The 14,759-nt window shown below is 42.3% G+C and overlaps 1 protein-coding gene and 1 long non-coding RNA gene across 12 annotated transcripts in view; one reads left to right on the top strand and one right to left on the bottom strand.

Annotated features, from left to right (window-relative positions):
* Positions 1-14,759, top strand: part of ZNF395 (zinc finger protein 395) — an 80,224-nt gene that overhangs the window by 27,306 nt on the left and 38,159 nt on the right. For 2 of the 11 annotated variants that reach the window (XM_087929752.1, XM_026715991.2), the window contains exon 1: positions 8,110-8,251. The exons of 1 other annotated variant lie outside the window; for it this stretch is intronic. The gene's annotated coding sequence lies outside the window, so the exon portion shown is untranslated. 8 more of the 11 variants (XM_087929767.1, XM_087929737.1, XM_087929776.1 and 5 more) reach the window with 8 other exon arrangements.
* LOC148127533 (uncharacterized) lies at positions 4,631-11,899 on the bottom strand. The gene is made up of 2 exons (XR_015742853.1): positions 11,821-11,899; positions 4,631-4,676 (listed from the first exon to the last, which is right to left on the bottom strand). It is a non-coding gene; the product is annotated as an uncharacterized LOC148127533 (long non-coding RNA).

Here is a 14,759-nt window from a genome sequence, read left to right as displayed (position 1 = left end):
TTTTGAAGTTTGGCGTATTTGTGCAAGTTTACATTTTTTCCTTATTTGGAAACTTTCTGAAAGAAACCTTACTTATCTAACAGTTCATTTCACATTTTCTTAACTGCTGGTGACCTCTTGGGTTTGATGGGATGTTTCTTGCAGTGTGTGTGTGTGTAAACTTTTTGAGGTTTCTGACTTCGTTGAAATTATGCTTTCTATAAAAAGCATACATAACCTGCCCCTGTTCTATTTCTAGCTTTGAATAACTCTGAACAATAGAGAATTGACCCCTCAGGTTTCTGTTTCAACTTCTATTTTACCAATCTGTTATTTAGAAGTTTCCTTTCTTTTAGTGCCCAATTGATTTGCCTTGGCAATTTTCTGGTTACATATAAATCTGAAGCCATTGTGTTTACAGTTTCCAATTAGTTCAGAGAAACCTTGCATTTTTAGGATTAGTTTGAGGTCATCTCTAGTTGGTTCAGTTAATAATGTATCCTTACTTTAATATTTTCTCTGTTTTCCTGATTGTATTTTGCATCTCCTCTTGCAGAGAAAAATAGCATGCCCCAGGGCAAAATCAATTTTACATCCTTGCATTTTCATCCACAGCCATTATGGGGAAGAACTCTTTGAGGTTTCTGGCTTCGTTGAAATTTTACTTTCTATAACATGCACACATAACCTGCTTATGTATTCCTTCCCCTGTTCTATTTAATAAATTTGCATTTACATGATTATCTTGGTTCTGTTTCACAAGATATTTGTTATTCTGTATTTTTTTAACTTTTCAGCTCCCCCATTTTGGCACAAAGGCTTGTATTTAACAAAGAAACAGATAAGCTCTTTGATATCTCTGGATTTAATTTTCTCCTATGTCTGTTTGTCTTTTTATCATGTTCTATTTTCTTACAGTCTATTTCTCCTTCATCCTCATTTGGCTGATCAGCAACATTTTGACCCTCATCCCCCTATTGATGATTCATCACAAAATGGAAGGTCAGTTTTTTTCCAAGGGCCCAGTTTGTTTGCTTTTATTATCCTACTTAGATGAAACTCCAGAATGATGCAAGCTTTGAGGGCCTTTACCAGGTTTTGTGCCAATAAATAAGTTTTGGAGATTGCTGCATGGCCACCTTCCTGCTTTGCAACTTTGTCACCTCAGGTGATTTCTAGGGTGGCATTGGAGAATGTCAGGATGATTGCTCTTTGAAAATTTTAATATTCATGTTGAGGCTGTTATGGGTGGGCAAGCTAATAATAATATTATAATTTAACATTAATATTTAATTTAACATTATCCAACATTTAGAGTAAATCATAGTTTTGTTTTAGTCTTTGTCTTGGGACATGAAAGGAATAGTCTGGTTACCATGGAAGTGAAAGTGATGTTTGCTCATTGTCATGGCCAGGCCAATATATAGTGAAATTTTATCCCACATAATCAAACTTATTGTGGAGTGGGGGTTGCTCCTTGACATTTGCAGATTCTGAAAGACTCCTGAATACTCTGGGGAGATTCTCATATCAGTGTCCTAAATCCAGCTGAGGATTTCTACAATGGTTAAGGTTAAGAAAATTGCCCTGAGCAACAAAACACAAGGATACTTATATGGTCACTCCCAATCATAGCAACCTGTAGAGCTTGCTCTTTCTTGGGAACTTCTGAGACATTGAGATCTATGGGATAAATATTGTAGCACATAATAAAGCCAGAGTGTACTACTGGTTGGAGCTACAAAGTTGGCAACTTCATACAGGATTTCTATACCAGTCCTAAATATTCTTAATCTATCGCCTGTGCTCAACTTTTTTAGCATAACTAGTGCATTATAATGTTTGAAATATCTATTTTCATTGGAGAACCTCTAATTAGAGAGTGTATGTGGTCTGAAGTTGTCTGAAGTTGTCTCTTAGCAAGTGCTTTCAAGGATCTGATGAACACTCCTTGTGTGTTCATCAGATCCGCAAAAGAAGAGAGGGCTGGATGGCTTCATCCCTCTTCAGTTTTGCTTTTTTATATACAGTAGAGGGAAGTAAATATACCCAATCCTGTTCATTCCATTGTACTTTAAAACAGCGTTTTACTTGAGTTTTTCTGGTAGTAGATCCTTTTGGTATTTTGTCAGAACAGCAGTCAGCTGATTGAAGAGAGCAGAGGAAACTTGTGTTCCTCCCACAAAGTATCCCTAGGCTCTGGTTGAAGTGTTGGGTTTTTTTAAACTGTCTTGTGCTGCATGAATGCACATACACACACTTGCAACCCACCCCCTTTTTTTTGTGGAGGGCTTTTGCTGTGCCAGGGCTCTCCCTCACAGCTCTGTCAGCCACCTTTAGCGTCCTATTCATGCTATCTGTTGGAAAGTACTGCTTGCTAATGTTGGAAAGTAGGAATTATTTTTAATGCCATAAAGTTATGGCCTTTGTTCTATCATTGTCACAATTAGCAATGGACTTTTAAGTGGAAGAGGAAGGGTAGATGGGTGACTTTGCACCTCTCTTTTTATAGCTATTCTTCTGTTTTGGGGTTTATTTTGCAAATGGCCAAATACATGTAGCCAGTATGTTTTTGGGTAGTAGCCAGCCATTTTATTTATTTTGTGCAGGAAGTGAAAAAATGTTTGTTGCTCCAGAATCAACAAAGGATGGGATGAGTTTCGTCCTGAGGGAGATGGGCAGTTTCTACATTTGATAGGTAGGTAGGTAGGTAGGTAGGTAAGTAAATCCAATTGATTGGGGGGGAAGAGGGGATACTCTCTCCTATTGGTCAGTTATTTTTATACCAATGGTAATATCTGGTCAACCTCAGTTGATCTTGAAAATCTAAGCAGTGTTGTGTTGCTTAAATTTTAAAAATGTGGAAAAGATTGGAGGAAGAAGGTATATTAGAAATATTCACTGACTTGAGTTATTTATAAAATGTTGAATCTAGATGGGAAACCACCAGGAATTCCCAACATCCAGGGAGAAGGCAGCAGCACACCACTTTTGCATTGTTGGCATGAAAGCTACATGGATGTGTCAAGCCTGAAATTGAGAAAGTTGTTATCTTTACAGATAGATGGAAGAAGAGCTTCGCTTTGGTGTTCTAAAGGCTGCAGCGGTAAAGATGAAGCACATCAATCTTCATGAAACATGAAGGAACTGGGGGACAGAAATGGTGGAAGTGCTCCAAAACTGGGTTTCTTTACTGTCATGCATCATCAAGTAGCCATACAGCAGAATTTCTTTGAGTGGCTAAAGATTTTCCAGGATCTACACTGGTGTAGATTGGTTGGTGTTCAACCAACCACATATTCTCTGGATGATTCATATAGTACTAGCCAAGAGATTTGAGTGCATGAAGAATGAGGCACATGGCCTTAAAGGTACATCTACTGTTAAATAAGTGAAGAAGCTCACATAAGCCAGTCCTTTTTAAAAAATATTCCTATGATTCCCAGAATTCTAAAAAGACTGTTTTGAAAAAAATACTACTTTTCAAAAGGTGTTTTAATATACATATGTTGGGATTCCAGTAGTACAAAGTAGCAGCACATTGCTGATCATGAAATCACCAGCTCAGGTACCATTAAAAAAAAATTGCTGGGATTTGAAATTACAAAAGTGCCTGTATGTTGCTGTTGATAAAACAAGCACTAATGAGCAGCCTCCAGCGTTGCATGAATTAAGCTCTGCACAGTGGGATGTTTACTTCACACTCTCCCCATTGCATCTACAAAAGCCTGAAAGTCTTTCCAAAGCACAGGATAGCACATTCAGGAGAAGCCAGCCCTCTCCACACACACTCCACACCCCATTATGCAGCAGTGGAGCAAGTTTATTGCTCTTCTCCCAGCAAAAGTATTTTGCTTATGTCAGCAGTGTGCAGCTTCCTTTACTGAGGGTTATATTTGGCCTTTGACTGATGTGTGCTAAAAAGTAATTACATTTGGGAGAAAGAAGTGGGCAGGACCAGAATGAAAAGGAAATAAAATTTAATTTAAATGTCCTCCATGTGGCAGCGCCTATCCAACTTTGCTTGCCCTTGGAAGCTAAACTCTGTTGAGTTGGATACTAGCGTGACAGATAAACATACGTCTATGAAAGGCCACCAGGATACCCTATGGTTAGACACTGGGAAGTGGAAGAAAAACCATGGACGAGCAGTAGAAAACATCTTGCCCAGTTGCCCCAATATCCTGCATTGATATATGCCCATGGTGTCACATATGCCCTTACAATAGTATCAAAGAGAATTTTCTGCAGAATTTATTTGAAATTAATCACAATTAAATTAAGAGAACTCATTGGTAGCTATTTTTAGAGCCATATCCATATCCTAGATTTTTGAACCAACACACATCCTGCTTTAGATCAATAGTTAAGGGAGGGTTTCCCTCTAGCATTTATTTTTCATACAGGAATTCCTCATGCTGGACAAAATAATTTTTAAAAATAATGCATTTCTTCAGACAAGATACGTTGTGCACTTGCCACTTGAGTTTTTTCTTAAATATTCAGCAGGGGAGATCAAAGGAACATACTTAACTGGAGTTTTGGGATACAAATGGAAAGACTGTGCAATTGTACTTCTTTTCCTTACATGAATTTTGCCTTGAATACAGGAATATTCAAGGTCAAAATCTTTGCCTTGTGTTGCCCATCCCCATTTGTTCCTCTTCCTTTCTCTCCGGCATGTTCCTCAGTGTTTCCTATGGAAAGAAACCACATTTTAGCTCTGTGTGAGTTGCAGTGAGAAAGGTGTTGCATTATGTGTCATGTTTTCATGCATTATGCATTGGGATTCTCACAAGCTTTGCCCCTTCCCACAGTCACCAGCAGAATTGTCTTGCGTAGAATAGTCACTAGGGTATATGGATATTACACCTGTGAATCATTTAATCAGCAGATATACCTGTTAGACAACAGTCTTTAATAACTGCAATTTATTATATATTGTTAGTACCCTTTTCAGGGATTTTCTCATTTTATGTATACTCATGTGGGCTTAACTGTCTTCCTGTGAATAAAAGGACTTATTGCTAATTGAGGTGGACCCAGGATTTAAGATCTCTGGAGATGAGGCTGGACTAGCAAATGTTATGTGTTGTGTGAATCCATCCAGAATCTTAGGAAAATAAGCATGTTTTATACTAACTTTCCAATAGGCAAGTTTAATCATCGCAACCAACACTTGGCAGTTAATCAAATCAACAAGAGAAGCTCAGAATTGCACATTGAAAAAGATAACATCAAGTTAATATGCAGAGTCAGACTATTAGAAAGAAACTTCCTTCTGAACATGAAAGTCTTAAAACCAAATGAGTACAATGAACAGAAATTCTGTATGCTGGCTACAACTGATGTTTAAAAAAATGTAGATTTGAGTAAATAAAGCAATAGGAACACAATTCTGAAAATATTAACACCCACTATACAAAACAATCTGAGAGGCAATTGAAATAGGTGTGTGTGTGAGAGAGAGAGAAAGAGAGAATATTAAAGGCTTTCTGCAGGAGGACATAAAGGAGGATGTGTTAGAATTCCAAATTTATAGCAGAAAATATATTTTAATTTTGCATAGTTGTAAACTTAAAATAATATTAATATACAAAGCAACCAATCCAACAGCCCAGTTCATAACAGAAATTAAATATAACTGGATTTTTTTAGAGCAAAATCCTACTAAAACAACTATAGCACAGTTGTTTTATAGCCAGTTTTCTGGAAACTTTGGATGCTGTTAATTTATTGGGAATATACAACTGGGGCCAACCCAAAAACTTTATGGTTAGAGGGAAGATTAGCTCCAACCACCAAGAACATGTAATGTACTTTTGCCTTGTCTCATGTTGTACAATATGTCAGTTTTAGATTGCAACAAGAAATTTGGTGTGCAGATCCCTAGAATTTTCAGAGACATTTTGATACACTTAATTGTATCTGGTTTGTTTTTAACTTGTAAACTTCCATAAAGGCAAGCCTGAAGGCATGTGATTATTTTTATGTTCATTAAAGTGTGGCACAATCAGGTGTATTGTGCCCTGGCATCAGGTACATGCCCTGAGTTAATGCAAAGAAAAGACGTTCTCTGCAATTCAGGAAGCATTTCAGAGAAGTACCATACAGGGGCAAGCTGGCGTGTGCTTCTGCCTCTCTCACCATTCTGTTGTGTGTCCACTCCTCCTCCTGCGCAGCCAGAGGCAATGGGAGAAACACAGTGCTTTTTCCTCCTGCATGTATAAAACTGCATGGCACTTGTGAGCAGGCAGGCCGAAGGAAAGCGAAAGATGTTGTGTGTGTGCTTGCACTGGCCCTGTGCACAGAAGACTTGGACACGGTCCAAGCTGACAGAGAAGCCACTGGGTGGGGAAAATAGCAGGGATCTGTGCGTGTGTGCATGCGCATGCGCATGCGTATACGTGTGCATGCATGCATGCACATGTGTAAATCAAGCTAATCTGGAGCTTCTTCAACCAATCCAGGAGATCATATTCCAAAATCTAGGCTGTTGCCATTGCCACACGAGGAATTGGAGAAAGAGTCAATCAATCCAATATTTGTATAATATAGTCCTATTTCTGGCCTTGTGAATGCATTCAGCACTAATGAACTAACTAGAGTTTGAATTCAGCAGAATAGGGATCGCATATCAACCCTATATTACACATCCAATTAAGCATGTATTCCTGATTTTAATAAATAGCATTCTCTAGGAAGGAGCACCCTCCTTGGCATGAGTGGGTAAATTAACTCTTTCCTTCCATGTTCCACTGCAGTGAACATTCCCTTCATTGAAGCCAATTTCTGACCTGGGAAGAAATGCTTGTTAGCACCAATAGGTAATCCACGAATGGAAGCAGACTTATAACTCTTTTCTGGATTGACCCATTCTCTTCTGTCTCTCCCCTATTAAGTTTTTTTCTTCCTATATTTAACCTCCAAGATTTGAAATCAGCCTAAGGAGAAATGTCACAGAGGTAAAAGTAACTACCAACACAATGATTAGTAATATTAATTGAACCTCTCCAGCAAATACTTGAACGAGTCATTTCTATTATTGTTTATATGACTGCCTTTGAGATCTGTTTTTGAAAAATAGAGTAAATTAATACCACCAGTTCTCTGGGCCTAATGCACTCATGTGCCAGCAACATGCCTCATTGCTACCCTTAATATGTAACATACATATTATATAGCATTTGACACTAATATTGATCAGTATTAAAATAAAAGAATCCATCACTCTGCTTTATTATTCCTGAAGAATTTATACCACAATCCCAAGACAGAACCAAAGGTTAAGGCCATTTATTCAGCTTACAGCAACACTAGATTCTGGCTGAGCTTAGTCAGTTTCTTGTATTAATATCAGAAAGATATTATGGGTTTATGTTTTACATGAGGATTAGTAGTTAACTTTATGTACTAAACTCTAGCTGGTAAAGCCCGAGGCTACAACAGCACTTAGTATTACATAACTTTGTAGATCATTTGTAGTACCTAAGGATGATGGGATGAATGATCTATGAAGTTGGAAAGGCTACCATGGGCCATCTTTATTTGAATCTCAGCCATCTTTACAGTCCTGAAAGGTTGCTGAAAGATAGGCCAAAAGCAGGTGCCCACGGATGCATTTAGTAATGGTAGGCTCGCTGTTGTATCCTTTCCTTGTCGTTGAGCTACACCACAGCCATAATGCGCTAATGCTTCTACAGGTCAGTTTTGTGAACGGTTATTTCACGACAATAGCATTTCCTCCAAAGAGGACTTTTTGGGTTTTACAACATGAAGGCGACGAATAACGTTAATAATAATCTGTCTCACTCAGGGACAAGAAGAATCCCCTTATGGGCTGGAAAGGTAAAATTTACAAAACCCTGCTATCTTCTACCGAGCTTCGCAATCGCAGCAAGGAGTTGAAAAAGAGCTTAAAAAGCAGAGCTGGACGAAAGGGAGTGGGTGAAAGCGGGGGAGGACGACGAGGCGCTAGCAGGAGAGCTGAAGCGGCTTGGCTTCGCTGTTTATTTCTTGCAGGGCTCCGACTGGGGGCGTGTATTTAAATAGAGCCGCGCAGCCAATGCGCGCCGAGGGGTTGGACCGTGAGGGCAGCTTGTTTACAACAGATCTTTCCGAGCTGTTCTAACCCGGCCGGCAAGGAGGAAGAAGGAGGCGAGAAGCAAAGCCTGGCGTCGGGAGCACGTGGAGTCGCGCGCGCGGGGGAGAGGCGGCCAGGCCTCCCCGTCCGCTCCCCCTGCCGCCCGCCCCGGGAGGAGCCGTCTGCAAGGTGAGGTGATGGGTGCAGCGACGGAGCTGCGCAGGCCCTGCCAAAGTCCACCGTGCACTGGCGGGACTGGTAAATAAATTCAGGCAAGCTCGTTGGGTGTTCGCTGCAAAAAGGTGGTAGATCTTGCGAAAGGACAGCCGAAATGGGGGCTGGCTCGGAGCAAAGGTCCAATATAGTTCCAAACAACGCGTGCAAAAGTGGCTCTCGGAGGGAGCTTTTAAGCGGCTGGAAGGCGGCGAGTTATTGTCGCTGGTTTTGTGCTTAATCGGCCAAAGCGGCTGTTGGCAGATATATTGCTTCTGCACATGCAGGATCCATTATTAAATTTACAGTAGTTACTTCATCTGCCTGGAAACGATCCAGTCCTGTTGGATTCTTCTTAGGAGCCAGCGGCCATTGCTTCGTCTGACGACTGAGAGCCCCCCAAACTGCTTAGGCTTGAAGGAAAAAAGTGCAGTTTTGGTTTTGACAATCTCCGTGATCTGCCTCAATACACATTTTCGACTTCTAATGTTTTAAGAAAAAGCTTCCCGGGTTTACTTCATATTTTGCGCATTTTTATAGCTGGCTGACATATTCAACCACTTTTCCTCCGTCCTCCTTTCCTTCCAATTACCGTTTGCCAAAATTAAGCTCTTTCCTCATGAAGAAAAGCAGAATCTCCGCCTTTTCTAAGGGCGCAGCTGCAGGTGCATTCGACCACCAACCTCTGCAGACAGCGTGTGTATTGGCCATGCTGGCAGAGGAAGATGGTTGTGTAGCCTAACATTCAGTAGGCAAGAGGTAGTTTTAGCTGTTTCCCAGAGGAAGCAAACTACAGCTACATAATCATTTGTGTATTACTTTTCTGGATGTTTGTACATTAATGCTTGCATATATTTTGCTTCTACTGTGGTCTTAAGTAGAAAGTGAACTCCTTGTTTCACCAAGATTGGCTAATGAAAATGTCTTGATTTCCTTTATTTTGCAAACAGGTATGGTTGGTCTTTGAGACTTTTAACTCACTAAAAACACTTTTGTAGCTCATCTCCTCAAAGGAATCAGTGTGCAATTACAGAAGTTTTTCCATAAAATCTGGGGGGAAATTCCTTTATATGCATTTGTACTTATTTATATTTATTGACAGCCTCAACTGTGTAGACAGAAAGCCTCATAGCAGCCTTTCTGAATCCTCCAGATAGGTTGGACTGGAATTCCTAGAGCTTCCAGTTTCTAAAAAATTAGGAATTGCAATTCCAATACATGTGGAGGGTTCCAGGTTGGGAAAGACTGCTTTAGATAGCAAATGGATGGTGGAAAGGGGTTACTTCAAGTCAAACGAGAATACATTCAATCCCCAAACCACATTTTTTTGCAGGTGTCAAAGCTGTGTCTGTATCTGTGGATTTCAACAGCATGTCCCCCAAACCCAGCAACACCATTTGTGGTGGGGAAAAAAACCCACAGGACAGTTAATCTAAAATTCTAAAATAGGCCTGGCATGCTTTGGAAGACAAACCATTCTTTCCTCCTCAGCTGGGAAAAAAAAAGAGAATTTCTGCTCTACCAAAGTTGCAGATAAGCCTCTACTCACTTTATGATCTGCTCACTGCAGCTTTCCAATAGTTTATCCTCCTCAATTAATTGAATAGATACACCCAGTTCTCATTCTTGTATATGTGAAATATCTTGCTTCTTGTGGATGGGGCTGGATAATGTCTGAATAATGTATCACGTAACATTAGGTAGAATATATAGCTGTCAGAGACTTTCACTTACAATTGGCACATGCTAGTTTAGACATAGACCCTTTTTGGCATTTAGAATCACATTCAAATCTTAATATCTCCAGTGGAAAGAAAAATCAGACAGTAACATTTATAGAAGATTTTTCTCTGGAAAATAGTTGAAGATCCAAGCTGATAGTAATAGTTTGTTCTGGCATAAAGCAGCTACATCAATCTAGGAAAAACTAAGACTTCTTAATGGTGAGAACTATTTTATAACAGTGTAAAATGCTACAGACCAGCTCATATATAGCCCATTTATGTTTTACCCGTGTTTTGAGACTTTGTTTGAAATTCAGTGGCAAAATGGCTACACTTTGGGACCTCAAATTTGGTTGCTCTTCTACACTGGGAGGGTGAAATCAACAGAACTGGACTTTCAGTAAACCATATGACACAGGAAAGGAGCATTAGTTCTAACTTCAGTGAGCCATGCTATATCTCCCCGAAAGAGTGGAATTGTGAGAATTCTCCAACTTTTTTGGATCTCAAGGAAGATTCCAAGGCTGCTTTAACTGGAAGCTAGTATCTGCAAAACATGTCTTCAATATTGGTGCTTTCTCTCCCCCAAATAATTATACTAGTTAATCCAAGTTAGTGTTCCAACATTTTTTTTAAATGTCCATTTCAAGGAACCTAAGTTTAAGTCTATCTAGGTAAAACTGAATTGATAAACACAACTATGATATACAAAACAGCCCTTGAAAAGGTTATCTGGTTGCCTGATCCGGTTCAGTCTTTATTAAAAAATTCAAATAAGCTTATTTTTAAATGCAAATGAAAAATGGCTCCGTTTTTGCCCTGCAGTTAAGAATACGGGATGTTAGAAGACCAAGGAAGGAGCTCTCCAACATTAAACTGATAAATATAAGGTGTCAAAGGTATCACGTTTTAGCTTGGCAGCACCATTTTTTTCTTCAGAGTTTTCTAGGCTCTTTCATTGCTTCCTTGAGTCTTGAGCTACACTCCATCTTCTATTTGCAGTGTAGGTGTGTCTCTTCAAACAAATGATTGCAAACCCCCGGGGCAAACAACTTGTTAATATGTGTGTTAAGAAGGATAACTGCAGTAGTGGCAAATTCAGTGGTGAAAAATGGCAAACTTTTTTAAAAAAATAAAACTGATTTCCTCTGCAGTGAACATGGCTCCAAATCAATGCTAAGATTATTTGCTTAATGAAGTAATTCTATATATGCTAGTAATTTTTGAGTCAATTAATTGGATAAGTGACACAGCTTTCTGTGTGTCCCCTTTGTATGATGGTGCTAGTCTCTGCAACCTGTTTTGCTCCCCCTCTGCACACTTCGTGTTCGCTTCCATGTTTTTTTAATTTCTGTTCTGTATGCCTATATCTTCAGAACTTGGGTATGTTAATTTTTAGGTGCTGAAATGTATCTTTTCATCCTGCACCAATAGTTCATGAAATGGTCTCCTTTGCTTTTGTTTTTCTTTGATCTCACCTTTGAAATGAATATAGTTTGTATTTGTATCTATTATTTTATATTTTATAAGCCACTTTGCAAGGCGTTTGCATAGGAGGCAGCATAACAAGTGTCAAATATCCATCAAGTCTTTCTGAACGAATGCATTTTTTTAAGCTAAACCCCCGCCAGCTGGGAATGATGGGGCTTGAAATCTGACATACGTAGGGGACTTCTGGCCTTCCTAGTTGCCAAAGTGTTGTTAAGCAAAAGCCCGACGCCAGTGTCCTTTTTAGCGTGTGCCCAGTACAGTATCACCCGATCCTCGAAGCTACAGTAGTAATAAAACCTTCCTCGAGCGTGCGAGGAACCAGAAATTCACCTGAGCTAGCATTTTGTCTACAGCGGCGGTTCGCCACACGCCTCGAGGTTTCCATGCCCGACTGGTGGCACTTGCCCCGTGGATGCTGTCTGCCCAGTCAGCTGGCGCCTGCTATTTTGTGGCCACGCGGGTTGGCGGATGTGTGCAGAATTGCCAAGGCGCTTCTCCTCCTCCACCCCCGCCCTCCCCCAAAAAAGCCTGCTCCTCAGTGCGGCTCGCGTTGGTTGCGTTCTGGTTTTGCGCGTTTCCTCGACGTGCTGCTATGCCGCCGCCGCCACCGCAAAGCGAGTACCTCCCTTCCGAGCCGGGACTCCAGGCCGGGGGCTGCTTGCAGCCGCGTACGTGAGGCAGCTTGTGCCGGGGACAGAGGAGGGGAGGGGACTGGAGGGGAGGAGAGAAAGGGAGGGAGGGAGCTGGAAGGGGAAGGTGAATTTCAAAACAAGCTTCGGAAAGGAAGGAGGGAGCGGAGCTGGCAAGCGGCGTCTGGAGGTAAGCGGAGAAGCGCCGCGGGTGGCGGCGGGGAGGGCGCACACGCACACCCCCACCCACCCCCCACCCCTTGCGCGCGCGAGGAAATCGGGGGGGGGGCGCTGCAGCCGCTTGGAAAGAGGCCCGAAAAGCCCAGGCAGCGGGGACTTGCCAGTGCAAGCGGAGTGGGTGTGTGCGCGCGCAACCTGCCACGGGCCGTGCAATTCTCGGTGCCGCACGGTTTGCGGGCGGTTCGTCTTCTACCCGCTTCCCCTGCAAACCCGAAGCAAACTTCGTGGGTCTCGCTTGATTCCTCTTCACCACCACCCCGGTTTAGGAATTGCTTCCTAGCTGGAAAAGGGTGAGCTCTTGCGCGCAGCTTCCTGATCCAATGTCACGGACAGCCGCTCTTAACACTTTTACCTGCCCTTTAGATTTACTCTTGTCTTTTGCGGAACCGGATTGTTTTATGCCTGCTTTTGCACTGTGGCAAGTGGTTTTCGCTGTGCGGTCCGCCCCCCGTGGTTGCTGAAGTCTCTTCGCATTTCCTCCCCTTTGGACAAGGCGAGAGGACAGGAGGTCAACCTTGGTTAGCTTTTTTCTCCTTAACCTCCCCTCCAACGCGCCTTTATTAAAAACCCGCAGTCCATTTACTCCTGTTCCTAATTTTCCGCGATTTACTTCGTCCCGGTAGCCAGCTCTTCCTTGTGCGAGCTGCCCTGTGTTTTGATCAACGCGTGTTTGCCACGCCTCCCTTTAGTGGGCGCTTTTCCTTTGGTCTTGTCAGGATTTTTTTTTTTCGGGGTGGGGGGCAGGGGGCAGACCAAGGCAACACCCGCTTCTCCCTTCCTCTGCAGGGTCCTCGTCGTCCCGCCCTCCTTTCTGGGTCCTGAGTCCTGCTTCAGCCCCTTTCCCCACAGCCAGCCAAACCGCCCCCCTTCTGCCTTCTTAGCCGCTGCGCCCGCCCCGCTCCTGGGTTGCCCGTGGCACGCCCACTCTAGGCGCAGAGGGGCTCTGCCCCGGGAGGAAAAGTGCCACTCCCCCTCTTCTTGCGGCCATGTCACGTTTGCATTAAGACCACGCCTCGCAGTCCAGCCCCAGATTCTACATTTTAAGTCTCTTAAAAAAAAAAATCAATTTTGATATGGCTGCCCGTCTCGCGGAAAAGTGGTGTTGAGTTTTGCCGGTCAAACTTCAGGGCGCTTTCCGACTTTGCACTAGCGGAACGTCCTGGAAGGCGAGCCTTGGGACGCTGATTAGTCTTTCCCCTTGTGGTTTGAGTGGCTGGTAACCTCTTGGCTCTCTCTGTGGAGAACCGCTAAAGGGAGAAGATACTACAACAGTTGAGAAAGCAGAGCAGGCCAGCGCAAAGCAACTACTATTTTTTTTTCTGTAGGTCTCTGCAGCTGTCTTCCTTCACTGTCGTTTTTCTTTCTCACAGACTCCCAACATAAATATACTTGTGCAGCTGTTAGCTTTTGCATAGCTAGGCAAGGCTTCGGCTTCTGGGCAGTGCCTTCCACAGCTTGGGTCCCATTTGTCATGCACCCTCTCTTCCACAATGCTGTGCAAGGTTTGAATGTGTTCGCTCAAAAGTAAATCTCATTGAGATTGCAGCTCAGGGCTCTCTCTTCTTTCTAATGGTGTGGAGTTGTAATGTGCACTTAAAATGCTCCGGTAAGCAATTAAATAAATAGCTCTTTGCTTGCCAGCTTTCTGGTTCCCCAGATCTGAATTCCTGTGTCTTGATTTTAGGAAAGATTTAAATATTTGCATGAGGACATTTTAGGAGGACTTTTTAGGAGATTGAACTTTAGTTTGGACAAATTGTAGAACCAAAAGATCATATTCTAAACATTTCCTGCCCAACAATCATCTTGGAATTCTGCTAGCTGCGTTATAACTCGCACTTGGTCAACGGAAGGCCTAGTGTTTGCCTTTGCACAATATATGGGGTGAACTTGTTGGATTTGCGTGTTGTGTGAATCCAGCCAGCTTGATTAATTTACAGCTCAGGTCACCATGCAAGAAATGTTTAATACAGCAACCCAGGTAAGGATGTTTTGTGAACATAGCCAGTGTGCTGCATTTCAGCAGATGCTGCTTTCTTTGAATCTCTTTTATATGTGGGGTGGAAGAGAAAGCGGAAGCGGCATCTCTTAATAGGGAATCTTCGGCATGAGCGAGCTTGTCTGGGCCCTGCTCTGGCCTTGAAAAAGAACAGGGTGGGATGAGATGGGAAGGGGAGATTGCCCCAAGTGAAGGCAGCTGCATGCCATTGGCCTTTCTCGTATCCCACTTTGTTACCGTGCAGGTTTTCACTCCCCTTGTGGACCTAACTGGTACTTATTGTGTTTTCCCCACCCCCAAATTGTGCCACACCCCTTCTTTATGCTTGCAACTTGGAGCATATCTCAGATCTTCTGCTTAGAAGCTTAGGGCCTTCTCCAAGTCACACCATTTGCCTCACA

Source organism: Pseudonaja textilis, chromosome 1 (genome assembly GCF_049901715.1).
Source record: "Pseudonaja textilis isolate UNSWEBS1 chromosome 1, rPseTex1.2, whole genome shotgun sequence".
NCBI lineage: Eukaryota > Metazoa > Chordata > Lepidosauria > Squamata > Elapidae > Pseudonaja > Pseudonaja textilis.
The sequence above is the reverse complement of the archived record's forward strand: the minus strand, read 5'-3'. Positions and strand labels throughout refer to the sequence as shown.